Source organism: Zonotrichia albicollis, chromosome 11 (genome assembly GCF_047830755.1).
Source record: "Zonotrichia albicollis isolate bZonAlb1 chromosome 11, bZonAlb1.hap1, whole genome shotgun sequence".
Taxonomy (NCBI): Eukaryota; Metazoa; Chordata; class Aves; order Passeriformes; family Passerellidae; genus Zonotrichia; species Zonotrichia albicollis.
Window position 1 is genome coordinate 18,310,329 of NC_133829.1, and position 26,012 is coordinate 18,336,340.

At 46.1% G+C, this 26,012-nt stretch overlaps 1 protein-coding gene across 3 annotated transcripts in view; it reads right to left on the reverse strand.

The window, feature by feature from the left end:
- Window positions 1-26,012, reverse strand: part of CSNK1G1 (casein kinase 1 gamma 1) — a 91,681-nt gene that overhangs the window by 63,875 nt on the left and 1,794 nt on the right. For 2 of the 3 annotated variants that reach the window (XM_074549688.1, XM_074549686.1), the window contains exon 2: window positions 8,770-8,877. The exons of the other annotated variant lie outside the window; for it this stretch is intronic. The gene's annotated coding sequence lies outside the window, so the exon portion shown is untranslated. The remainder of the gene's footprint in view (window positions 1-8,769; window positions 8,878-26,012) is intronic. 3 annotated transcript variants of the gene reach the window in all.

Genomic DNA, 26,012 nt, shown 5'->3' on the forward strand with positions numbered 1-26,012 from the left:
GGAATGCTGCTGTGTTAAGGTCATGGCAGTGGATTTAATTCATGTCAGCTGCTGTCACTGACACTGATAACCCTTTATGTGCATCTCAGCACGGTGTCACTGCCTGGTGCTTATCTGACAGGTCAATCAAAGGCACTTCAACAGTGAGTGAACACCTGAGCTCCCTCTCGGAGGTCACCTTGCTGTTTTGGTTACATCCATTACAATCTGTGCCAGAAGAGCTTTACCCTGGAGCTCCTCAATGCCCCAAAGGAGGGACACTGGATTATCAACACATGGAGGGCATGGTGGCAGGAACAGGCAGCGCTGACACAAACCTTCAACCTCACAGTGCATCCCTGGAGCAGCCTGTAAACCAGCAGGGAAATCAACTGCAGGGATGGCTCAGCTTCACAGAGGTAATTTCACATGACAACTCTTCCTGCTTCTCTCCTTTCCCTCCTGGTAAGGACTTTGCACAGTTCATGGCCTGGCTCCGTTTGCTCTGAACTCCAGACGTGCCCATGTAAAGGGAATATGGTGCCAAAACAAACAAATCTTCCACCCACTTGTGGTCCAGCAATCCATTAGGAAGGAAAGACAAGGCACACACCACTAAAACTATAAATACCCACCAGTATGGACAAGAGTGAAGGCTTGTGGTTAACAAAAAGAAGGATTTTGTTGCAGTCCTCAAGGCATTAGACTTGTATTTGAGACTCCTGTTTCAGAAGTTTCCAGCTCTCTCCTGTGTTTCTGGACTGGCTTGGGTTGGAAGCTCAGTTTGTTCCACTCCCTGCCGTGGGCAGGAACACTTCCCACTGTCCCAGGGTGCTCCAAGCTCCATCCAACCTCACCTTGGGCACAGCCAGGGATGTAGGGGCAGCCACAGCTGCCAGGGCCTCCCCACCCTCAGGACCCAAAATTCCTTCCCAATATCCCATCCATCCCTGCCCAGTGGCAGTGGGAGCCATTCCCTGTGTGCTGTCCCTCCATCCCTTGTCCCCAGTCCCTCTCCAGCTCTCCTGGAGCCCCTTCAGGCCCTGCAGGGGCTCTGAGCTCTCCCTGCAGCCTTTTTGAGATGAGCACAGTTTGGTGCAGAGAGATTATAAAACACCTTATGCACTCCCTGGATTAGCAATGGGAGAAACTGAAGCCAATGCCCTGCAAGAAAACCATGAAAGAAATGCCCTGAACAAGGAGTGATGGTCAGAGCAAGTTCTGGAGCTGGAGGAGAAAGCTGTTTATTCTACCTCTCACACTCATCTGGACTTCAGAGTTAGGTTTGTCTTTTAAAATGAAGCAGAGATGTCACACAGGTACTTAGAGAGATGCAAATCCTGATGACAGCATTGCTTTATCCTGCACTGCATGGCCCTGGACTAATCACAGCTGGCACATTTCTTTACACTGAACCCCAGCACTTGTTTCACAGGCAGTAAATTCACTGAGCAGAGACACAACACCTTTCCCACCCTGTTAGCTTTAAAACCATCATCTAAAACAAGACATGGGGGGCTGTCCCATGCAGGACTTGCCTCCAAACCATGGGAGAAGCCAGTTACTGCTGAGCCTCTCTGCCCTCTGAGAGGCACAAATCTCCCATTTAAATCCTTCCCCATCACCAAATCTTCACTGAAATACAGGCTGAGCTCCAAGAATCCTCTGCTGGAGGATTCTGCCTCTCTCAACCACAGATCCCCTTTAGGTGCTATCTTAAACTGTATTTCCAAGAGTAATTACTCCATTACAGCACCTGTTCCCCCCCATGCCAGCAACATGACCTTGAGAAAACTGGAAAAATGAGCCCAATTCTTCTGCCTACAAGGCATTTCTTCCACAAGGAGAGGCAGCACCTCTTGATCACATCTCTAGACAACAGCCCAGTACTTTAGGCACTTTTTCAAACATTGTTTTTGTGGTTTGAAACCCAAAAATGGCTCTGTGCTCAGCCCTTTTGAATCACCACACGCGGAAGAAAATTCAGGCTATTTCCAGCTGAGTCTTCTCACTCAGATCATGAACACAGGCAGGTGGCACAAGGGCATTCCAGATTGCTCCTGAGAAGCTGATGCCATGGCAGGGCAGGTGTGATGCACAAGCACCAGGCAGCCAAGCCCTGGGAGCATGGAGAGAGCACAGCAATGCTCTGTTGGAGTGAAGGACTTAAAAACCATCTCAGGACCTGCAATATCATCAATGCTGGACTGGCTTTCCCCAGCTGACTGAACTCTGGGTGAATCTGTGCAGCTCCTGTTCCCACAGCTCAGGGACAATGGGAAATGGAAAGAGGCAGCTCATCCCTCCTTGAACCTGTGACCTTCAGAGCCCACCTGAGGCCAGCCACCATCCTTGTTCACAGGAGCAGCTCCATTCCCCAGAGATGGCATCCCAGAAAAAGCAAAACTTGATACAATTTCACCGTGGCCAACTTAAACATCTGCATCAGAAAGGTCTTTTTAACCCATTTTCCATTGATAGGCAAGACAACAAGAATTGGAAGAATGCTGGTTTTTTTTTCACAGAAACTGCCCAGATTTGATTCTCACTCACCCGGAGAAGAAAGTTTAGGTGAGAAGGAAATTGTGATATAGCAACAGTTTGGTGCAGAGAGGTTAGAAAACACCTTATGGACTCCCTGAATTAGCATCTGCCTCCTCCTACATCAAATGTTAACAATGAGACCTCCCATAACCTGAGTGCAACATTAAAATGGAAAGCAAACTCTCAACCATGCTGGTCTGGCCATCATCCCTCCCAGGCTGCATCTCAGGACAAGGAGAAGCTGCACATGGAAAAGGAAACAATCCACCTAAATATAACCAGCCGCTTGTTTGTGAGGGATCATTGCTTGACCACATCTATAAAGTGCCAGTCTGATGTCCCCAAGGGACCTGGCTTCATTACCTGCACTCCCTGAAGTGATTTCCAGCCCTGCAAACCTCTGCTGCTGCTGCTTGAGGAAGAGAAGATGACAACAACCATGTGTTGGCCTGTAGAAATCACATCAGCAGCTGGCCAGGGAGGAGGCTGGAGATCCCTGGCTGCAGCTGATCGCTCCTCCTGCACAGCACAGCCTGGGAGCACTCACACCAAAGGACATCTGACAGGAACAAGAGGTGCCACTTCCAGCAGCCAGGCTCTTCTGGTGTCCCCTGAAACACCACCAGATACAGGGGAAGATGCCCAAGTATTCTTTGGCATCTCTTACACACCTGCATGCTGAGAAAATGAAAGGTTTCATATGATTTTATATTTTTTTCCAGGGATTATTCCCCGGATTACTGTGATGGTGCATGTTAGCAGTGGGGTTTGTTTGTTCTAAGGAAAGTCAGTGGTAGTGTATGAAAATTTTCCCAACTCACACACATATAAAAAGCAGCTTACACCTGATCTAGGGGGTGATCAGGTACAAAACTTAGCAATCAAGCTTTAGTTTTCCTGGTGGTGGGGTTTTTTGCCAGGAAAGCAGTCAGTGAGACCAAGCCTCCAGCACAGCACAAAAATCAGCCTTCTCCACTCTGTTTACAACAGCACAAGCACAGAGTCTGGGTGTGAGTCAAAGCTCCATATGTACAGCAATCCACACACTTGTGGAATCATGGAATGGTTTGGGTGAGAAGGGCCCTTAAAGCTCATCTCATTCCAATCCCACTGGCAGGGATGCCACTCACTGTGACAGGTTCTTTCTAGATTTGATCTTAGTTTTTTAATCATCTGCAAGTGCTGAAGCTCAGAAAGAGGAGTTGAAGTGATGAGAAAAAGCACCTAATCCTTAGAATTAAAACAATTAAGTGTTTACACCTTCAGAGTCATGACCCAAAGTAAGTGAGCAGCAAGGAAACCTTCCCAGACACAAATCAGTTTATCCCAGCAACATCTTCTATGCTGTCCACAAGGACTTACAGCAGCTGCCTTCAGGTGAACCCCCAAAATGCCCCACAGCACCCCAAGGCCTGAAACAGAGCAGCTCAGGCTCCTCCAGCCCATTCCAGGGATGGGACAGACCATGAGCAGAGCATCAGCAGCTCAGCAGCCAGGCTGAGACAGGCTCAAAGCTGAAATTAGGCAAAACCAAGGTAATTCCAGCCCAGTGGAGGCTCCAGCATTGCAGTCACAGGTCAGGGTCACACCTGCCACTGCTGGCAGGGACAGGGCAGCTGCATGGGCAGAGAGCCCCATACTGGCATGGTCACAATGGGCAAGGAGAGGGGGAGCAAAGCCAGGCTTTAGGTGCCTCACTGGGGCTGAGGATGAGCGGACATGGCCTCAGTCTGTGCCAGGGGAGGTTCAGGATGGACATCAGGAGGAATTTCTCCTCAGGAGGAGTTATGGAGCATCAGAATGGGCTGCTCAGGGAGGTGGTGGAGTCACCATAGCTGGAGCTATTCAAGAAACAACTGATGGTAGGTTGTTCTAGTTCTGTTCTAGTTCAAAAGGTGGGACTGCTCAAAAGCTGGACTTCATCTTAAAGGTGTTTTCCAACCTAATTGATTCTGTAATTGTGGGATGAGATAATTCTGACTGCAGAGCTGAGCAGCCCCCAGGTTACCACACAGGCATGCCTGGTACACACACACCAGATGTGTACCCCAGCTAACATCCAGCTCCCCCAAAAGGCACCTTCCTGGTGCTCCATCCACCAAACACCCTCAGGTCCCTCTTTTTCATCTGCTCTGGCACTGGTTTGACCTCTCAGTGAGTCCAGAACTGCAGGGCTGGCTGGCAGCTGAATCCCACACTGGATTGGAATTACCCAAAATCTCACCCAGCTCCATCCCCCTGCCACGGGCAGGGACACCTTCCATGAGCCCAGAGTGCTCCAAGCCCCATCCAACCTGGCCTTGAGATACTCTCATCTCCAAAATCTTGAAAATATCTGCAGAGCTGAACTTCTCTGCTCAATCCTTACTTCTCAGGTACAGAGCAATCACCAGTACCCCCATTACAGACCAGTAAATCTCCTCTTGAAGATCATCTGTCCCATGCACACATCTGTGCCCAAACTGCACAAGAAGCAGCAAAATGGGATTGAGATATCTTTGTGGGGAAGGGAAATAGCACACAGCCCTGCCTTGATTTATGCAATCTCTGCAGACCTGAACAATAAAACAACAGACCCAAAAATCCAGGTTGCACATAATTCACCCCTAGCAAAGAATCCCTGTGCAGTTTCCCATACAAGGTGGGATGGACAGGACAAACCCCCAGAATGGGGATGGACACAAAAGCTGCTGAGAACTTCTTGCAGTGACCACCAGGACCACTCACCCCACTGGGTCACACTCTTCCCCCAGCTGGAAAACTGAGGTAGGAGGGAAACTGAGGTAGGAGTTGGTTTCCCATGGAAATACGAAATAGGAAATAGTCTAGCAAAGCACAGGTTGATCACAGAAGACCTACAGACAGCAAGATTACCACTAAATACAATTAATCCATATAGAGCTAATTGCCCAAGCAACACTAAGAGTTGTAAGACAGCTTGATCCCATCCCCCAGCTCCCAACACCACATTTATGGAAACACTAAAAAACACAGACAAGGCCTCAGAGTGCAGCACAGAAATCAGGATCCCTCACTGCTGGAATCAAACTGCAGGGCCTGCAGTGGGGTTTGAGCAAGGAAATGGAAATCACACTGGCACACAATTGTTCCGCCCCCCTGTTCGCCTTCACACATTTCTCACAGGTCAATTTTAAAGAATTAAGTCTTGTTCAGTGAAACATCTGGTGGCTGTTGCTAGAGGAAACCGACTATCTGCAACATTCAAGCAAAAATAATGAGTTACATAAAAGCCAGACGGCAGAAGCAAGGACAAGTGTTTTGCCAGTCTGTGAATCTCAGAAGCTTACATGAAACCTCATGTTTCATTTCTGGGTTAGAAAACAATGAAGTCAACTCACACACATTACAAAACTCATGAAAATCTGAGTTTTCCCTAAGTTTATGAGGATATAATTGTGCTGTATTGGAATTAACTTTCTAGCTAGCAACTGTCCTAAAGATTTTCTGCCAACAGCATGGACAGATGAATTAACAGCTTAAAAATTGAGCATTTCAGCTTTAGGCACTTTCAGACTCAGCTCAAGACAGAACAAGCTCAAGAGTTAGAGAAGAGGGTTTTGGTCTGTCACTGTTTGAGTCAGTTTTCCTGTGCCTCATGGAAGAATATTTCCCTTTAATGTTCCAGATCACCTTCTCCTCAGGGTTCTCAGTGTCTGGAGACAACACAGAGCACTGGGCTGAACAGGAGGAGTGATTTCATGGGAGAAGCTGAGAGGAGCTCTAATATATCACCATACAGGTCCACAAGACCAACCAGAAGCCTTTAAGATCTCAGAGCTTTGATGGGGCCTCTCCAGCTCCTCAAGTCCCACAACTGGAAGGGCAAAATTCCCAAGAACACCCCCAGCAGGCAGCTCTACCATGCTGGAATTGCACTTCACACGATGTACCTTTCTACAAATAGATATTGCTGGCTTTTTGAGGAGTGCTCAAGCACTTAAATAATCCAGAAGCCTGATGGATGACTAATACAACTAGAAAGCTCCATGCACAAAATGAAATTTAGGCTTCCCCACATTGCCAGGGCTGCTCTCAGGATGCAGGCAGGGTACAGAGGAGACACCCATGGCCCTCAAAGGTGATTTTGGACATCCTGATTTTGGACATCCTCCCTGATTTTGGACATCAGCTTGAGGCTGCAGCTGCTGTTGCTCTTGTTCATTTGTGCCATCCAGGAAAAGAAAAATTTGCACCTAAGGCCAAATTCCTCAAGCTGGACGTGGCTGAGTGAGCACACTGAGGTCACTAAGGCAGGGCCAAGAGCCAGCTCCTCACTCACACGTGTCTTTAAATATTAAATTAAAACATACAGAAAGATTAAAGGAGGCAGGAACAGGAAACAAGCTTCACCCAAGTGAAAAAGCATGCAAGGAACACAAACCTTGGAAAATAGGTGTATCTGAGGCAAAAAACTTGCCAAGATCCTAGACATCTTACAGAAAAACAAGCCATTGACTTCAGCTCCAAATAAACCCTCCACAATATCACAACAGCAAAGCTTTAGGCTGCAGGGGCTTCTCTTTGAGAAAAAATAAATGTAAAAGAAGGCCCAGGCAGATGACACAGCCTCTGCTGGGCTCACAGGAGATATTAAAGCACTGCACCAGCCTGAACTGCTCAAACTAAACACTTTTCAACAATTAATGACACTCCTACTACTGTCACCAAAAATAGACAAATTGGTTTTAGGGAATGAAGCTGCAAAAAAAAATTGAGATACAATATTAAGCAAAATTGGAAGCAGATTTCTGCTCCAGGCTGGAAGCTGCTGAGAGGGTGAAACTGTGGCACATCCACCGTGCCCCCCCTGCCCCCAGCTGAAATTACCAAAAGGCAAGAGCTCATCAAACTTTCTACAGAGAAAATTCTAAATGGAAATTACAATTTTAAAAGAATTTGTTTTGTTGAATCACTTTGAAAAAAATAGAAACAAATTCCCAAAGGATGCTGCACAATTATGGCCCTAAACAAAACATCCCAATGACTTAATCAGAATCACTGAGTCTGCACAGAAAAAAATTGTTTATCAGACATAAATGCCTTTTCAGAAGTCCAGAAAGGGAACTCTGGTGCCAGTTTCAGCCTTCATGTACACCCCAAAAATCCTTTGTGCCAAGCAGGAGTTGCACTCCCTAAAGGGCACCGCCCTCACCAAACCAGAACACTCACTGGTTTATTCTCATGAAACCAAGGGATCTACCCCCACTGCAACCAGTCCAACACTCCCACCTACAAATACTATTCCATTTGATTTCTGGAGAGGAAAATTTTCCCAACAACTTCAGTTTTGAATTATCTGCTCATTCCATAGGTGAGCTGTTAGAGATTAGATAACCTGGCCATTACTTTGTTTGTCACACAAACAAACTTACACACACAACACAACAACTCTGCTCTGAGTTCACCACAGGAGACTCTGGACTCTCCCTGCCTTTAATCCAGCCCAATTTCCTTGTTAGTCACTGACAAGCAACACTGCAGCACCTACTTCTCAGCTCCACACGTGTCTTTCTAAAAATAATGCCAGGGAAAGGAAACCAGGGATGTAAGTTCCCAGATAAGTTACCTCAGATGAAAAATGCTGACAAAACTGAGAGGAAAAAAAAAGAATAAAATGGAAATAAGGAATAAGAATTGAACAACTTACATTTGGGTCTCTAAGCATCCTTTCATAGGCTTGGTAGGTATTTTATTGATAATCCAGATAAAATACTGGATTTTTAGTGTCTTGCCTTATATAGAGAATCAGTGAATCACAGAATGGTTTGGGTTGGATGGGAACTTAAAGCTTAGCTTGTTCCACCCCCTGCCATGGAGGGACAACTTCCACTATCCCAGGTTGCTCCAAGCCCTGTCCTGGCCTTGGGCACTGCCAGGGATGGGGCAGCCCCAGCTGCTCTGGGCACCCTGTGCCAGGGTCTCCCACCCTGACAGGGAACAATTTCTTTCTTGTATTTAACCTAAATTTCCCCTATTTTAGTTGGAAGTCATTCTCCCTTGTCTTGTTCTGGATAAACAGTCTTTCTCCAGCTTCCCTTCAGATCCTGGAAGGTTCTCTGAGGTCTCCATGCACCCTTTCCTTCTCCGGGCTGAACAGCCTCAGTTCTCCCTGCCTCCACAAGGGAGGTGCCTCCTATCAAATACAGGTGAGTTTGGGTTTTTAGGAATGCCTATTTGAGCTCCAAGCTAGGACACTGCAGCACATCAAAGGCATGTGACACTCACCAGCTGATGTGTAATTCACTTCTTAGGCTTGTTATCCAAAATCACAGGGCAGGGAGTGCTGGGGCACGGGAGCAGCAGGGCAGCCAGGCACTCATATCTGTACCAAACCTGGGAAGGAAGAAAACACACTTTAGGAAGTCTCCATGCCACAGCTGACACCAGTGACTTCCAATCTTACTGTATTCTGCTTAAAAACAAAAAAGGCATTGTTTGGTTTCAGCTGGATATGGCAGCATTCAAGTATGGGGATGAAACAGAGCCAAACCCCACTGCTCATAGGAAAATCATTCTCTTTACCCTATGTCAGGGCAAACTCAAAGCTTTCCATGCAATAAATAATGTGAATGTCAGTGAGTTCTTTAAAAACACATCTTTCTGTCTCTTCAGTAATTGGAGGGTTGGTTTTTGGTGAACTGTGCTTCCCCACCTTGGCAAACAGGTTCCCAAACCTGAACTGCCCTGACGCAGAGTGCCCGGGCTGGCTCCATCTCCTGCCCTGCTCCAGGCACCTTGGTCAGCAGCAAGCACATGGGGTTTTTGTTTGTTTGTGACTTTCTTCCTTAAAAACCACCCTCCAAACAGTGATTTCTGAGGGGGAGTGCACTGTAAGACACACGTGGAAGTCAAACTGAAATGAAACTATTTCTGGGTAACTCTGCCCAGAGCAGCCAGAGACAGCCTGTTCTGTTCTGCACTCAGAACTTGGGCATGTAATGCTCTTGGGAAGAAAACACATGGAGAGTGCTAACAAAAATGAAAATTTTCAAAAGCAACTTTGAGTTCTGACTGTCATCTAAAGAAGATCATTCTGAAACACCACAGGAGACTCCCTTACACAGGCTACAAGCAACCAGCTCTCCAAGGAGTATTCCAAGCTAGGTTAGCAGTTTTATCCTTATTTTTCCAACTGTTGTGGCTAGGTAACAGTAAAGGTCCATATTAATAACTTAAAACAGAGGGTGTTTTTGCTTTCTCCAACATGAAATGCAAGACAGGCTGAAGCCACTGTGGCTGTGCTGCTGAGTGACAGCCCTTTGACTGAATTTGGTGTCCAGCTCTGACCTGTGCTTTCAGGAGTTGTGGTCAGTGCAGCCCAAGTCACACCCGTGCCCTTCTGATGTTGTTCATGGTTTCTGTCCCCCAGAAGCCTGGAGGATTGCTCAGTGGGGTTTGTAGCAGACTTTGAAAGTCCTCACCAGCTCCCAACAGCTGTCATTAATTAATCCTCCTCTGCAATTATGCAGCACCAGCTTCAGAATGAAGCCAAGCACCATTGTGAGGAACACACACCTCTACTCCAGTGTACAAGCAGTGACACTCACTCCTCACAAATGAAAAGGTATTAGGAAGCTGAATGGAGCCCTCAATATAAAATTTACTGTGAAGCATTTAAGGCCATCTTTTGTTCTACTTTATTTGACCAGGTCAGAGGCTGCAGCAAGGAAGAACCAGCCAAACTTGTACCAAACCAACCAAGACCTCAAAGAAAGGGAAAACAAGCACCTATTCACAGGAAAACAGAGATTGCAGCTTTATTCAGTCACTTGTCATCCACTCCTGGGTAAAAAACTGGAACATCCCATTAACATGACAGTCCACATACTTAAATGCTGAACACCCTTTCAGCTCTGCTGTCTTGCACTTGGAACACGTCCTACTTAAACTTAGAAAACCAAAAGCTGTGCATAAAAATTCCAGATGGGTTCATTCCTCAGTTTCCTTACACCAATCCCAATGTTTGGTGGTGACTCCAAACAAGGAAGCAGAACAGAAGACTCTATTTATAATGCACTCCATGGTACAATGATTCACTTGAGGAATAAAGGTAAATAAATCATCTCCTGCCATCCTAAGGTTCAGGTTTGAACCAGGGGTTAGGCATTATTCATGTTCTGCTCAAAGAACAAGACGACCAGCACGTTACAGAGGATCAAAGTGTAATGTGGGAAAATCCCCGTGCCAGTCTGACTCTGCCACTTCCTACTGGCAAGGCCAAGTGGCAAAACCCATCCCCACCTCATCCAAGACCTCTTTTTAACAGATCTTTTGATCTGAAGCACAGCAAACATGACTCCCACATTCACACAGATGTGACTCCAGCATCTTGAGGTTCCAAATGCAGAGCTTGGTGTCCATCCTTTCCCTGGCCACACACACAGAAATCCTGACCTTGTTAAACATGGCCAGGAACCTCGTTTAGCTGCAAGCATGGCATGGAGCAGAAGGGCACCTCTGGCAATGGTTAGCAAGTGAGAATATGTGGAGAGCCCTGTTAGAGCACCAGTTTATCATGGGAACAAGCTCCAGCCTCTCCCTTTCCATCCAGCCTTGATGTGCAAAGCCTGACATTGTAGAGAATCCAGGGACCACATCTCTGGGTGAAGGGAAGAATAAGGCAGAATGAAGAATGACAAAAGAGGAAACCTGAAATTATGACTGGTAAGTGGGTCCTTTTCTAGCTCTTGACAAATAATTAACCCTTTTTGCACTTAATTAGCACCTTCGGACACAGAGCCCATTTCCTGTGACATGTCCTAGCACGGACAGCTCCAGAGAGGCCTCAGGCCCAGAGACACACACCTGGAGCTGAACAGGCCCTGATGTTTTACAGCCATGCAGGATCCTTCCACGAGGATGCCTTCCTTTGTACCAGGCACTTCAGCAATAAGTTACTGATTTTCCAGAGTGCCAAAGGGCAGGAGGACATGAAGCAGTCAGGGCTGTGGAGCTGGGCATGGGTCCCACACACCTGTATTCAGGAGAAGACCTTCTGTATCAGTCAAGAGAGCCACAGCAAAGTGGTCTGTTCCCAGCACAGGGCCAAATGCTGCTCACCTGAGGAAGATGTTCTTTAGTTCTCCCAGGTGAGGCACTGGAACAGAGAGATTGTGGACTCTCCATCCCTGGAAGTATCCAAGGCCAGGTTGGACAGGTCTAGTGGAAGGTGTCCCTGCCCATGGTAGGGGCAGAATGAGATAAGCTTTGAGGGCCCATTCAACCTAAACCATCATCTGAATATCACAGAATCACTGGCTGGAGAATCCACAAAGACCCCAAAAACCTTTTGAGCTGTCAGTGTGAGAGAACAGGGCTCCACCAGAAGCTTTAAGCCTTGCTGGTTATTTTCCACATTACTTTTCAAAGCAAGGAGCAGATGAGAAGTTTGTTTCAGCTCCAGATAAAAACTAACATCCTTGAGGGCATGGTGTGAAAAGCCAGCATTTGCAACCTAGAGAACACAACCAGGTCTTCATCTCCTCCAGGGATCAGGGAAATCCTTGGCAGCCTGAGCCAGGAGGACATGACTCCTGCCAGAGCAGAGAAATTACTACAAATCCACTTCTCCATAGCTCTCCATGGAAGCTGGTACACAGACAGTTTTTGGATCTTTCATACTTCAGCTCATTATTATTTTATTACCAGTTAGCAGCACAAAACTCAGGGTAGCACTTTGAAAAAGCTTCTCATCTTTAGGCTGGAGGTGTTTGTACTGTTCCCAAATTAAAGCACAAGAACAATATTCAAATTCCAACCCAATGGACACTGCCCTGCTCCAAAGTGTTCACAAAGTGTTCATGCCACTGAGCACAGCAGAAAAAAAAAACTCTGTTCTCACCAGTATCAGATGATGGAACACAACCTCAAGAGCCAATGTGATTCTCCAGCCCTTGCATTGAGCTCAGACCATGAGAACCTGGCTTAGCAGTGCCCAGGATGTGTAATTCTCCAGAAACAAGTGACTTATCTGAAAAGCAACCCATCAGTCCTGGATCAGTGGGGGTTCACAAGAACAGACTCTCAATCAAAGCATTCCACACTGATATGGAAAAATACAAGGTGTCTGCAGTACATGTCTGGTGTGTGGTAAAGCCTCTCCAGGACACCTCAACTCTGCCAGACAGCTTCAGCATAAACCTTAAATACATGAAGCTGAGTCAGGGGAGGGTTAGGTTGGATATTAGAAGGTTCTTCCCCCAGGGGTGGTCAGGCACTGAACAGGCTCCTCAGGGCATGGTCACAGCTCAGGGAGTGGGAAAATCACTGGGTGGGATTGTCCAGTGGGAATCAAGTGGGTGGGAATCAGTCCAGCTGACAGGGTGGGATTGCTGGGGTGGCTGTGCAGCACCAGGAGCTGGATTGATGAGCCCTTTCAGACCTCGTGTCACATCCTCCAAGAGGCAAAGAGGTGAACCAAAGAACAGGGCACAGCTAGCTTGGAAGAGCATCCACACAGACATGTTTGGGAAGGGAAGGAAGAGAGTAAGAATATTATGCATTCTCTCACTTTCAGTGGTTTGTATTTCTGGGCCTCCCCAAGCCAGTTTGGGCACCTGAATGTTCTGGGTGTGATTGTTAGGGCTGTCCTGTGCAAGGTGATGGACTTTGCTGGTCCTGGTGGGTCACTTCCAACCCAGGCCATTCTGCAGTTCTATGGAGAACACTCAGAGCAGCCTCTTGGTGAGTGTGTCCAGTTCTTCTCCAGACTCTACACAAAGTTTTTGCAGCCACAGCAGTCCCTGGCTACCTGAACAACATCTGAGCTCACCTCCTGTCAGCCCCATTTAACCCTCTCTGGACCTCATGGCAGCAGGAGGGACTGTCCTGCCACATGCGCCCTGATGGCTCTGTGACCTGACCCTCGAGTGGCACACAGGTCTAAACAACAAATCTTGGCAGAAGGGAAAGAGACATGAACTTTGGCTGCACACGCTCAATAAACAGCATTTGCTGTGAATAAATCAGTGACATCATCTGCTGGTTATCAGCAGATATCAAAACCAGCAGAGCAGCAGCGAAGCAGAAAGGACCTCAATGACACATTAAGGCTGTCTGCCCTCAAAACATGAAATGTAGCAGGGTCAAAAGGGGAAAAGTCATACATTGTTGAGTAGATTTTGCTGCCTTTTTGTCAAAACCAAACACATTCCACGCCTGAGGAAGAGCTGGACAGAAAGATGAATGCCTTCATGACTGCACTTGAAGCAAAGCTCCTGCTGGGACTCAGTAATTTGCAAATTCCTCCCTGAATACACCCCAAAGCTGATATCTGCATTCATTCTGCTCAGCTGAAGCAAGAGAGTCAGCCTTTATCCCACACTGTACTTGGGCACTGCTCAGAACAGCCTTTATCAGCTCACACCAAGGTAAAAAAATAAAATCATACAAACCTGTGGCTCACAAAACCCATTTGACATCTCTCTCCCAATTCCCTTAACTCATGAGCAGCCTGCATACCTCCAACAGAGCAAGGAAATGCTGCAAACAGGTTTAGATCTCAATTCTGTATTTACAAAAGGAAAACTGCAAATGTTTTTGGAGTTACCTAATGCCATCCTGTGACAGTGTTCACAGGGGTTTTCGGATGAGGGAAGAGACGGAGATCTGACTCCGTGTTTCAGAAGGCTTGATTTATATTTTATGATATATATTAAATTAAAACTATACTAAAAGAAGAGAAAGGTTTCATCAGAAGGCTGGCTAAGCTAAGAATAGAATAGAATGATAACAAAGGCAGCTGGCTCAGACTCTTGTCCGAGCTAGCTGGGCTGTGGTTGGCCATTAATTATAAACATCTAAGATGGGCTAATCAAAGATCCACCTGTTGCATTCCACAGCAGCGGCAAACCATTGTTTACATTTTGTTCCTGAGGCCTCTCAGCTTCTCAGGAGGAAAAATCCTAAAGAAAGGATTTTCCATAAAAGATGTCTGCGACACCATCCCAGCACATGAAGGTTTGATATTCCCAGTAAGCTGCCTGTCCCTAACACATAACAGGGGCCCACACTTCCTTAACAGCAAAATACTGAAGGCTTCCAAACTGATGCTAACCACCTTTGTGATCAAAAGGAACAGAGCAGTGCCTCAAATAATACAAGAATAAAAAATTCAGAGAAAACATGAAGGCAACTTCAGGTAGAGTCCACTTGCAACACGGGAATATCATGGAATGGGATTCTTTAAATCTTTTAACTCATCAGGAACAGAGGCCTGCTTATTCTAAATCAAATTTCATGATATTTTCCCTGCCTGTAGCTGAGGCAGCCCAGCATGGAGCTGCTCTGTGTGCTTCCAGCAGCAATCACTCCATGGGATGTGGTTTGGTGACACCTCAGCCTGGGAGCACAGAGATGTGGCAGCTCAGCTGAGCACTCTCATGAACAAAACTCTAATTTATCCTTCCAGTGTGAGCCTCTGCTCCCAAACCCTGACTTGCCTGGTACAGCTTCCAGAGCCTGAACCTCCAACAGGGAAAGCCCACCCAAGGAGTATTTTACTTTTCACTTTGAGATGGTTTAACCTTTCCCCCTGCAGCAGCTGCAGATACTGTGCAAGGAACAGTGGTCTGGGAGAAGGAGAGAGTGTGGCTCAGGGAAACACAAGCACATTTTTTAATATGAAACATCTGCTTTTTACTCTTTTTTATGGCAAAGAAATGGAGTTTTTCTCTTTTGGCTTCCCCTGCAGCAAAAACAGAGGGTAACCCACAACAGCACCCAGCAAGGGTCTGGGTGCCTTGAGTTCACAGAGAAGGGTCAAAACTGAGCATCCACCTTGACTAAACATTGAGTTATGAAAAATATTTAAAAGTGAGAATTTGAACCCTCACTATCTTATGGAAAAAAGCTTTGAGGAAGACTCTGCTCACAATCTGCCCCAAGTGCTCTACACAGCACTCACTCACCTTACATCCTCCTCTGAAGCACACAGCATGCAGCTCACACACTCTCTATTACCATTATCACACTGCACTTTGCTCATATTTTGTATTATTACTATTCTTTTCTTCTTTTCCAAGGATCCCTTTATGGGTTACATGAATCACACAGGTAATATCCTTCTGTCATCTGCACAAGAAATGTCACCACTCCCAGAGCCTCTGGGAAGAAGAAGGACAGAGCCCTCCTAAGTTTAAAGTCACACTAAATGGCATTTGCTGTCAGCCATGGCCAAGTTCACACTCCAGGTCTCAATCTCAACCCAGACCATTGTGCAGTAATACTTTAAATAAATAAGAATAATAATAAAAAAAAACCTTGAAAATAATCCCCTCTAGTCTAAGGAATTTTCCTGCAAGATCCCTTTGATTCACATGTGAAGAAGAGCTGCTTCAGTTCTTCACATCCTTTTGAAGAGAGGATAACAGAGCTGCAGGAGCACTTGCTGCTCCCAACCTGCACAGCAATGATGATTTGCTCCACATTTCCCCCTCACTACATGGGATTACTCAATCATTAACAGACTCTTGATTTAGTGCTCTTTCAGCTCACAGCCCTCTCCAGACCTAAGCACCAGCCAGGGACCCAAATGCAGATATTTAAGATCCTGTTTCCTCACTGGAGAGAACCAGAGAGCTCATCACACACTCAGGTGACACCATGGCTCTCTAAAGAGAGGGAGCAACACTAAATTAACCTATTAACACTAAATTAACTCCATTCCTCAGGGCCTCTGCTGCTGCTCCTCAAGTTTTTTGCTGCTTCTGGTTCTCCACATGTGAAGCCCACAACAACCCAGAGTGCCCCAAAAGCTGGGGAGATGCCTGCAGCCTAGAACTGACCCCAGGATGAAACAGCAGCTCTGAAGGAAAACCCACAGGTGCTCTCTGGACCATGGAGTCACCAAGAAGCTGCAGGAACCCCCAGTGGCTTCTCCCCTTATCCCAGCCACTGCTGAGCCAGTCTAACTCACCACAGCAACAGGAGAAAGCCAACCCAACAATACCTGGAGAGCTCTGTGCCAGGCTGGAAACTCAGGGCAGTTCAGGAACAGGTTTGACAAGCAGCATATGGGAAAGGCAGGACAAAATCTCCACTTTTGGGCACAGCAGGTACCTCTGTGGAGGTAACAAAAAAAGGCTTCAAGCTGTGAACATTCCACAATAGAATGTTTCAATCCCAGGGAAAGTACTGCAACACTAAGTGTCACATTTAGGTATGAAACTGCATTAATGGCTCCTCATCCATGCTTAAAATTATTAATTTAATAGGTCAGTGTCTGATTAAAACTAGATTTTTAGCAGGCACAGAAGCTAAAAAGCAACCCACAGTTGGTCAGCCATGACATGAACACAAGGGAAACAGCCCCAGGGATATACTGAGATCACCCCTATATACATATATATATATATATATATACACACACACACACACACACACATGTATATACACTGCATGTAATTTGTATGACAGAGTAGGACATTAACTTGTGCTTGTGCTGCTTCACTCTTGGCTGTCCCTGCCCCATTCTGGGCTATCAGCTGATTGCCAGCCCAACTCCTGCTGGATCCCACACTGGCAAAGCTGAAGAGAGGCATTATGATCACCTCCTCCCACTTTCTGCACAGAAAAGTGGAATTTCAGTAATTTTTCCCTTTTAAAGGGACCGAGAACTTTATGTTCAATTCCTTTCTTCATCCCTAATTTCTAATTTTATTTCCCTCCTTTCCATTTCTATCTATCCTCCCTGGAATGCTTTTACTCACAAGCCTCAGTACATTGTAGAGCAAATTTTCTTTGAAGAGCCCAGCATGGGAGGCCTGTAGATATGGACAGTATCCTGGAAACAGCTGGAGATTTCCCCTCCTCTGAGAATCCCTGAGGCATCCTCCAGAGCTCTTCAGAAACACCACCTCCTCATGCTGCCCCAGGATTCTGGAAAGGCAGGAGGCTCATAAAGGTGGAATTAATAGCAGGAGAGCATTAGTGGCAATTGGCAATTGAGGATGATCCAGGGAGCAGCAAACTTCTGCAGTTTGCTCCAGGATCTGCCATTCCTGGATTACAGATGTTGGCATGGACACAACTGCCCAGCCCTACCAGCATTCATTTTATGGACATGCTGATCCTGGGTTTGTCCAGCTTCTAAACCAACAGCTTCTACACAGCCCCAGAGCAACATGCAGAAATTTGCTGCCTGATTTTTAATGAAATCCCCCCAGTCCCAAGAGTCTCAGGCATTTCAGACAGCCCAGGACAGGCAGCTTCTCATTCACCTTCAACTCCACTTTCTCTCTCTCTCCACATGTTTTCCAACCCTGGTAAAGATGCAATGACCAGAAAATGCACAACACAATAGGAGTAGTCACACACTCACCCACTGCAATTTACTCAGTGCATTACTCAGCGACCCTAATCCTTAATCAGATTAATATTTCAGCCTTCCAAGAAATAAAACAGTGTGTGCTATCTGTAGCAAGCAAGAAACCAGTGCACCACCACCAACTGAGTCAATGCCAGAGAGATGAATCCCAATGGCTCCAAACCATGCCCATGCCAACCAAAAGGTTTTTGCCCACTCACCTGCAAAAGAGTTTCTTTCACAAGGCAAAAAACCCCACAGCACTCACTGTGCTCCTGAACAGCATGGCAGACACCCAAAAATCCTATTCCAGTTCCCAGCAACTTTTCCCATTCAGCTGGCAGCGTGCTGCCAACTTCAGGGGAGCCTGGCAATTTTGGAGCATGGCACAAGAGCTCCAGAAGTGCTCTGAGTACACACTGAGGGCATCTTCTTCATTATGCTCGTAGGTTGAATTACATATTTAATCAGAAAGAGCTTCAAGGAGAAGTTGCTAAGTTGAACATGGAGGATGAGTCTCACTTCACACGAGGAGGCAAACCCACGCAAGGCAGCACGTGCCAAACTGGCCACCTCTGTGCACCAGCTCACACACACTACTAACTTCTCCCAGAAGCTGAAGTAAAGAGCTATTTTGCACAGATAAGCTTCATGCTACCTTGAAGGCAAACTTTACATTTCCCACAATTTGGAAATTGCATCTGTATGAAGCTGCTTTGGTTCAACTTCCGTTTTCAAGCCCCAATCTTCAGCATAGCTGTCAATTAGAAATGTCTGTCACCCAGTAATCTGCTCTACCCACCACATCATGTCTTTCCCCTTTGAAGCCTCAATACCCACTGGAGAGGATGGCTTTGTACCAGAAGATCATTCATGAACCTTTTGCACTGCATTCAGGTCCCAAGTGAATTCCTGCCAACAGCCACGCTGGAAGCGTTGGCCAACGAAAACCCAAAAAGCTGTTTGGCATCCTCGAGCCTCAAAGCTCTGTCCACCACACAAAAACAGTGTTTATGTGTTGAGAGAGATACAAGTAGAAAGTCCTTGCAGCACAAGGTCGTACCAAGCTCGCTGGAAGACTAAATTTAGCCACCTGTGCCTCAGGCAAGTCTGTTAGTTATGGGAAGCTCGGATACTGGTGTGGAGCACTGTTCCTAGGGTAAATCCCATGGAAGACTTGGCTCCATTTAATTGCAAATGATCTTGAAGCTATAAATGGGGAGCCTGATCCCAGTCCATCAAAGAGGAGCTGTCTCTGAGTACCCCACAAACTCAGCAATGGGACATAGACATCCTGTTAGGGCTGGCTTGTTTGAAACTACTACATTCAGAGTGAGCAGGAGGAGCTCAAGAAGGTTTAACAGATGGGGTTTCAGCACAAATATATTTCAGAACACCTCCTTAGCAAGCACATTTCCTCCTCTACCTCACCTCACACTACACTTCTAACAGCTACACCAGAGCAGATAGACAAGAACTCAGGGATTATTCCAAGCTTCTGTAAATGTTAGCAGAGGCTGACTGAACAGTTTGTGAAGACAAGCCCCAGTTTACCAAAAAGTGTATCAGCCAACAGTTTTGTCAAACATTTAATAATTTTCCAAGCCAAAGAGGCAGGGGTGACTGAGTTTCTTCAACTGTGTTAGGTCTTGGGGTCAGTATCAGCCACGAGCCCACGGAAGGACCAGAGCAGCCAGCTGAGGTTTGATGTCCAGCATCACTGCAAGAATCTATCTGGAGGAAAATACAATTCAAACAATCTGGTTTCAAGACACCACTAGGAATTTCTGAACTATCTGCCTCAGCCCTACAGGTCTTCAAAGATGCTCAAGAACCTATTTTCATGCCAGAAACTCAAACAGAAGCATTAGCTCGAGCATGCAAAGCCAGGATCACTAAGATGGCTACACCAAGTCCAACCAGGCACAAGGTTTCTCACATCACACGTTGAGTGTGTATGGTCCAAAAGGCATCTGGAAGTCAGGCTCCATCCCCTAATGCCTCTGCAAACAGATGGTGACACAGAAGGCTACCTGAACATCCATCAGCCACCCTGCACATCACTGTTCTCACCAAATTTGTCCTTGCAGAGGCCCCAGTCAGGAGGATGCCATCACCTTTAGGTCCCCATCCAAAACCTGTAGCTGTCACCACAGCAGCCAAGTTCCACCAAACCCCCATCTTCAATCATACTGTCTCTATAAAGTCAAAGCATCAGGAAAAACAGAACAAGTGGCTCCAAAACATCCCACTGCCAGTCCCAGATCACGACAGGAAAAGCCATTCTGGCATGCCCACTAATTCCTAACACTTAGAAGGGATAAAAACCACCAAGTGCCAGCACTGTGCCCAGCAAATCCACACAAAACCAGAGAGCTGTGAATTGTGTTGGAGCCTAATACCAGGCTTGGATTTTAATCACAGAATGCCAGGGATCTGAGCAGAGATATCCCCCCAGAGATGCAGAGCACAGCCCAGGGATGATTTACCTCACTGGCACTGCATTTATCACAAATCAGACTGAAGCCTCAGTGCTGCCAACACTCCACAGAGCTGCTCCAGAACGGGAAACTGGTCAAAACCTTTCCAAAGAGAGGACAGCTGGGAAGCAGCATCAGATGCCAAAGTGGCTCCAGGCCTGATGTCAGCTGCAGGATGATCATTTGGAGAACTTGAGGGCTTCCAAAGCATCCAACCCAGCACTGAAGGCTAGCCAGCTGAGGGTGGCTAGAAAAATGAGACAGCAACCAGGGAGTGAAAATTATTCAGAGTTGGGAAGAATCATAAAATCCCAGACTGATTTGGGTTGGAATGGACATTAAAGACCACCTTGTTCCTCCTCCTGCCATGGGCAGGGACGCCTTCAACTGGACTAGGCTGCTCCAAGCCCCACCCAGCACGGCCTTGGACACTTTCAGGAACCTCAGCACCTGGAGGAATGACACACAGCAGGCCTTGTGGAAGTGTTTATTCCCATCTGAATCACGTGCTGCCCCAGTCCCTTCCCCCAGCACAAACCAGAGTGCTGTGACCTGCCAAAAAGCGACACCAGGGATGAGTCTGCATCATGAAACTCCTGAAGGCGAGACCTTTGAAGTCCAACCCGGACTTGAAAAGAGACAACTACAAAGCCTGTGGCCTCTGCTTCATTAAAATAAGATGTTAAAGGTTCTTAAGTTTCATTTGCTCATTGAAACTTGTTCTTGTAAGATCTAGGAAATAAAAATAAACTGCAGAAACTAAACTGGCCTCGTGCATTACAAAGGAAGACAGTTAGAAGGTAACTAAGGACGGCAGGATGGGGTAGGATGGGATTGCTGCACAATGAAGGAGCTTGTTCCAGCCTTGGGAAGAGTCAAACTCTTCCTTGACACTTGCCAGAACTGCCACCTTCCATGCATGATATTAAAGCTGCATTTTAGAGAACTGCCTCTTATTTGTTGTAATAGATCCAAACAAACAGCAGTCAGATCTGGAAGGAATTTTGAGTGATGAGGAATGAAAGCTTGGAGATCCAGCAAGTCTGAGAGACTTCAAACTGCTCCTCTTCCAAACTGCTCCTCTTCCAAAGTGCTACTCTTCCAAAACCCACCTAAAGAATTCCAGACATGAGAAGTAACATTAATGGCTGGGCTCAATGATCTTAAAGGTGATGCCAACCTGAACAAATCAATGAGTCAATCTATGAACCCCTCCTTGCTGAGCACAAGACTGATGCAGACAGATTTCCTGTGTTCATTTTCCCTGTTGTGAGCCCTCCATTAACGTGAAGGATGACAGCTGAAATTATCTGAATCTATCCTCTGACTTGTAACTCAGAAATGAATGTGCAAAACAAAGGAACAGTGAGTCTGGCTTATTTCTACAAACAAGATATTACCTGTGCCAGGGCCTCACCACCCTTATGTTGGAGATCATCTTCTCTAACATAAAATAAATAGCTCCAGGAAACACGTCAGGCAGGTTGGTTTCACAGAGTTCAAATAGGTTTCTCCTACAACTTGATGTAACTACCTCTGGCACTGATGCACAGCAAATTCCTTGTGGGCTGGGAAAAAGGAGCAGCTCTATAGGAAGCAGGTATTTCAGAGGATTTTTAACCTCAGCACTGAACTCCTCAGGCTTTATCACTAGACATTAAAACATGTATATAGGACAGCAGCTACTCAGGATATTTAATAAATGATGTGGCCTCCTCTAATGCACCCCACACAACGTGGCCAACTCATCTAAGAGAGCTACAGAGACAGGATGACCTCAGGAAAAAGATTTGGGGCTGCAGAAAAACCTTCACATCTTTGTAAACAGCCACAATATTCCCAGCCTAAAGGAATGTCATAATAGAACTGTAAGAAGAAGGGGGGGGGAGAAAAAAAAAAAAAAAGAGCAGGAGAGCAGACAGGAAAACAATTTTCCCATCTCCCTGGTGAATATCCCCAATTCCTGCATTAAATGCTCAGAGTAGCGAATCCAAGCTATTCCATTGTCTTCCACAACACAGAAATTGTCAGGCTGATCTTGAGGGTGGAATCACTGTCAGCTTTTCAGGCTTTTAAGCTGTTCTCCTGAAGAGATTTGCTCAAAGATGAGCAAAGCAAACCAGAAGATTCAGACAGGTAAGAGACACCTATCCATTGCAGGAGATCCAAATGGATCTGACAAGAAGGAAGAACATATGAAAAGCCAGGAAAAAAGGTAATTTCACCCCTAGTGAGTTTCATTGTTGCTTTTGCCAATTTCTAGGAAAAAAAGGGATTGTTTAAAAGGTAGGGAGAGTCTCATGAACCAGAAATTAAACGGGCCATTTAACAAGTAATTCAAATATCTCCTCCCTCAAGTACAAAACAAAGGTCAGGGGCTGGGGGGTGTTAATGTGGAACATAGAGATGGACTGGGTACAAAAATTCTGAGATTTTACCACTTCACAGAATCCCAGAATGGTTTGGGTTGGAAGGATCTTAAAGCCCATCCCATTCCATCCCCTGCCATGGGCAGGGACACCTCCCAGTATCCCAGGCTGCTCCAGGTCCCATCCAGCCTGACCTTGGACATTTCCATGGGTGGGGCAGCCACAGCTGCTCTGGAAAACCTGTGCCAGGTTTTCAAGGTGGTAAAGAAGGTGATTCATAAGAGCTTCACCTCCTCAAGAACTCCTACAGATGGGACAAGAATTAGCCATGTGAAAATCCACAGCTGGGGAAAAAAAAAATCAACACAGTGCAAGTCAGATGGAAAGACAAAAAACAAGGGTCAGCAGTGTTTCTTCACAAATGCTGTAAGTCTAAAAGCATGATGGAAAAACCTCAAATGTCTGGTTTGCAAGTGGACAGAGCAAGCTCATTTAAAACACAGTGGAGAGTAAGGAGCCACTAGACATTAAAAAAACACAAGGAGTAAGCAAATATTCAGGGGACCTAAGCTGACACCACCATTTGAGCACCTCAAGTTTTCTGTGTCAACAAGAAATCCCCTGTACATCAGAATTACAAGTTTAAACCAGAAAAGCAGAGCCTTTGGGTGCCCCAAATCCTGTCCAGCCTGGCCTTGGACACTTCCAGGGATGGGGCAGACACAGCTGCTCTGTGCCAGGGCCACCCCACCCTCACAGAGAAGAATTTCATCCAAACATCTCATCTGAATTAATTCCTGCCTTCACCTTCGACAGCAGTTGGAATATTGGTGTGAGCCCTACAGTGTGATCTGACCAAATAATCAAAGCCAGCCCGTCTCTACAGCAAGGCTAAATGTCCAAGAAGGAAACAAAATCTACAATTACAAAATCTAAACTACTAAAATTACTTTTAGTAAGGAAAAAAAGGTTAGAAGTCACACGATCCATTATTGTGTTAATCAACCATCGGACAACATCTCTCAAAAATTAAAATTGTGTTTTATACAAACTCTGTTGAGCTTGGCCACCTCCTCTCTCCCTGCTTGAAATTAAACTTCAAAAATCAGGCTTTTGGTGGCAAAAGATGATGAGGTGACAGCAACAGCCTCACTTTACCCCAGAGTCACACAGGAGGAGATGGGGAAGTGCCCTTGGTTAAAGCTGGTACCCCAAAGTCTCCTGGCCCAGCTTTCACAGAACCATTCAGCAGAGCCTGGGCAAACCAGAGCTGGCCTAAAGACCAGCCTAAACTGCTGCAGGGATAATTATATTGTACAAAATGAAGCCATGCCTCAGGAGTCAGGGGCTGCTGTTCTATTTTCTCCTTTTCCTTCTTCCTTTGGCAGTGGACAGAGCACATCAACAAGGGGGAAATCAGCTGATATGCTCCATTGAAAAAAAGCAAGATACTCCATCAAAGCTCTCTGGAGAGGAAAACTACAGGATAAAAGGAAAAACCCTTCATGTACATAAATAACAGGTAAAGGAGGGGGAAAAATGTATCACTGGTCCGTTCTGCAGCAGGAGGGACTCACCAAAGGATTCTGCTTTACACTGAGCTGTGTTACTAAGATGACAACATTTGCTACTCTGAATAATTCAGGATGAGAAGTAAATAAGAGCAATGACTCCAAGGAATTGCAGTAAAATCTCGTGATATGAGTGGGTGATACAATTCACAGAGCAGCACATCAGGAACAACCACCCTAAAATCAACTTCAGGAGACACGAGAGACTGAACTCAAACCAACCCTGGGAAAGCAGGACTACAGCAGAATATTCCACCAAAAAACCATGGCTCCAAGATCACTAATGAATAAGCACAACACTTGTAATTACAGAGACTATAATATAGGAAAAATACCCCTAAAATATTTCTAAAAATATAAATATATTTTTATACCATAAATATAACCCAGCACCTCTGTCAATGTCCTCTGGTGTCCTGTGCCCCACCCCGTACCTGTCTCAAGGAGGCTGAAGGAAAGCTGGAAATGACATGAGATACAAGAAGAGCCACAGAAAGTCAAAATATATGAGGAGAATTCAGCCAAGAGGCTGCCAGGAATGGAAAAAGTATTTTCCTAAAATCATGACTATCATGAAGAGCAGTGTGAAGGTTCCTAAATTCGACACCTGGCTCAGGGAGGTCATGAACTGCTGGAGAGAGAAAAATAAAGCACTATTTCCCTGGATTAGATCTGCTGTGTTTGTGTTCTCCCCTCCCCAAGCATCTGCTCCTGGTTACCAGTGAGCAGGATACCAGGCCAGATGGATTCCTGGTCTCATCTGGTAGCACTTTTTAAGGCATTACACAGGATTTCATCTGTTAACCTGAAAATACACAGGGGTTGATCGCTTCCTAAGGGCTGGAAAAGGGGAGCAGGGAAAGCAGCAAGTGGCTGTGGACCAGGATGGACTCAGGATCTTGCCCAGCTCACAGCTCCCCTCAGAGTGGAGCTCTGAACCTGCCTGAATATTTTCCATCACTGACTCTGGCACAGCAAACCACGCTGTTGCCAATCCAGGGAACAGCATGAAAACTCCTATGGAAGAGCAGGATAGATGGGCTGGAATGAGGCACTTCACACAAACACTGCTATGAACTGGAAAACTCTTTAAAATCCAAGCAAAAAGAAAGAGAGACAGGATGTGAGCTTGTTGCCATGCTATGAGCCACCAACCTATCTCTGCCATGAAGGATACCAGCACAAAGGAATTATCCATGGCATGGCACAGCATCCCAGAGAGCCATTCCCTGCCCTGCAAACATGAGCAGGAAAGAGAGCAACAAGAGAACCTGGAAAAGAGTGACTGTGCTTTGAAAATAAGGAGCCAACAGCTGGGCCAAGCTTTTTGAAAGCACCAGCAGAGAGAAGAGCTGATTTATAGGAAGCAACTCTGGCATAAATACAGGCAGGTATATCCCAGATAAATTTATTGTGAGAATCTGGTGTGAGTTCCCAGATCTCATGTCCAGAAAACAGAACTTACACAAAACGCATCAAGGAGCCCAAACTGGCCCAAACTTGTGAGGACTTTTTGGCCAGCAGTTGAAAACACACAGTTATAGACTTGCAGAGGAAAGCAGAGAGAGGAGACTCCTCTTCCTCAGCACCCAGCATCTCCTAAAGAATACAAAATGCACCAGCCCAGTCCAGAAAATGCGATTTCAGGGCAGGAGCTGTTTCAAGAAACACTTGTATCTGAAAAAAGCCGAGGTGCTTACGCAGGGTGTGAGCATAAAGGCCTGATTTTATCAGGCCAATAGTC